Genomic DNA, 2500 nt, shown 5'->3' on the forward strand with positions numbered 1-2500 from the left:
TCAGGACTTTGTACTCTCGCAAAGGCTAGCAAATGATACATTCTGGCAAGATATGGCTTGGGCTGATTTCTTGTGTGAAGATAAATTGCTCGGGTATCCTATAAAGCTCCATCTTATCAAAATACTGAGGAGGTTTGTCAATGTTTTTGGAGGTCTGACAAGTGCAGAGGCAACATTTCAGTCACTTGCAGATGTGTATATGTCTTCTAAACATCTATTCCGTGATAAGATTTGGATAGGTTTCTGTTATGAAGTGCACATAATTTTCATAAGCTCCTCAAGATAAAAACCTTTAAGAACTAAGAGACATCATCAGACAGAATATAAAACAGTAACGTATCAAGCAGTATTTTGGCTTTATATATTTTTTTTCAAGATGAAAGCATTTATGGAGAAGAAGTAAACATTCTTTTAATTCACAAAACTGTCAACCCAGTAAAGTCTGATTAGCTCTATAGATTTCTGCAATTTTACAATGGCTTGTTTTGATTTACAGAAAATTGTTTTTATTTTGGTTAATTACAATAATATCCAGCAATGCCACTCCAGCAAATGTCAACATATCATCAAATATTAACTGGCAAGACAGAGCATGGGCTGGTTCTTTCTTAGACAATGAAAAAGGTTTACAAGCTCTTTCATGTGAGAATATATGTTGCGGAGGTTTGTTGGTCAGTGTGAAAAGTAGATAATGGGATTACTTTTACTTTGCTCATTTTTCAAAATTTGTTTATATATTTTTTCCTAGTTGATTATATATTCTCTAGATTTTCTCAGTCTCTGTGCACTGTTATTGTACATAATTATCTTATGTTCTTGAAAATACATACTTGCATTGGTGAGTTTGTGTTTCAGTTTGAAGTGTCAAATGTGAGGGGCTTAGGTAATTATTGTTGCCTTTGCAATAGGGTTACATATGACCTCTGCTAGTAAGACAAAAACCAACAGCTTTCTCCAGAAACATCTTTGCAAAAGAGATAAATAGACCTGCCTGGTAATGCATCTGTTGTAAAGGAACTGTAAGATGTATCTTCCTCAATTATATTTGATAGAAGTACGTTGGCCTTTACTGGAGTGTCGACAGGCATAGAGGCTGTTTAAAACTCAAAAAATTGTTCCAGTTGAGTTAAGATATAAGGCCATCCATCGCAGATCCCAATGAATTTCAAGCAGATTTGGATAATACGCTGCCGTATGAATATGAAAAATGCATTCCAGTTTGAATGCCCCAACAGGTTAATTAGAAAAACTGTATAATAATTATAATTTATTTCCGTGTTTTCACATAAATTATGAATAAGTATACTAGAAGTAGGAGTGATATACAGTTATTGTAAAATTTCAGCCTTTTGGGGCAAACTTGATTATATTTCACTCATACTAGTGGTTAGTCATCATAAAGTATCATATAGACTGTGAAGACAAAACTATGCATATTTCACAGCGCACCATCTCTTGCTCTGCATAAGTTTTGTTGCTTCATAATAACAATGAGATTAATTTTTAGGATTCAGAATTATCACAGTGAATTCATGACTCACATGATAAGGATATACTTTTTAAATCTATGGAATTATCTATTTACTTTATTATTATTATCGTTATTTTGGTTGTAGGATTGTGAGTAATATTTTTCAGGCTCATTGAATATCACCGTACCAGATTTTATTTGTACTGTTCGTCGAGGTGACTTGTCAGGATGACTTATGCTTAAGGAAAACTTTTTAGAATAACTACTGTGGCTTTCTTTGAAGCATAATTCTGAAAACAGAATGATTTGATGACTTGACATTTCTGGAGGATTTCCTAGTTTTTAATCTATGTTGTATGTTATAAAGTAAATAGTTACAGGAATATACCTTTTAATGGGATGAATATAGATAGGTTTACTATCCATATCTAAATGTGTATATACCTATATATATCACTGTATGTATCTCTCCCTCTCCCTCTCCCTCTCCCCCTCTCTCTCTCTCTCTCTCTCTCTCTCTCTCTCTCTCTCTCTCTCTCTCTCTCTCTCTCTCTCTCTCTCTCTCTCTCTCTCTCTCTCTCTCTCTCTCTCTCTCCCTCTCCCTCTCCTTCTGCCTCTCCCTCTCCCTCTCCATCTCCCTCTCTCCTGCTCTCTCCCTCTCCCTCTCCCTCTCCCTCTCTCCTGCTCTCTCCCTCTCCCTCTCCCTCTCCCTCTCCCTCTCCCTCTCTCTCTCTCTCTCTCTCTCTCTCTCTCTCTCTCTCTCTCTCTCTCTCTCTCTCTCTCCTCTCTCTCCTCTCCCTCTCCCTCTCCACCCCTCTCCCCCTCCCCCTCCCTCTCTCTCTCTCTCTCTTTCTCTCTCTTTCTATCCTTTCTCTCTCTCCCTCCCTCCCTCCCTCCCTCCTCCCTCCCTCCCTGCCTCCCTCCCTCCCTCCCTCTCTCCCTCTCTCCCTCTCTGCCTCTCTCCCTCCCTCCCTCCCGCCCTCCCTCTCTCACAAGGATGTGAGAGAGATCTTTTGCAATAACTTAAAT

At 38.4% G+C, this 2500-nt stretch overlaps 1 protein-coding gene across 9 annotated transcripts in view; it reads left to right on the forward strand.

Moving 5' to 3' along the window:
• The window catches only part of Osbp (oxysterol binding protein), a 337878-nt gene that overhangs the window by 1121 nt on the left and 334257 nt on the right, over positions 1-2500 (forward strand). The window lies entirely within an intron of this gene.

Source organism: Penaeus vannamei, chromosome 2 (genome assembly GCF_042767895.1).
Source record: "Penaeus vannamei isolate JL-2024 chromosome 2, ASM4276789v1, whole genome shotgun sequence".
Taxonomy (NCBI): Eukaryota; Metazoa; Arthropoda; class Malacostraca; order Decapoda; family Penaeidae; genus Penaeus; species Penaeus vannamei.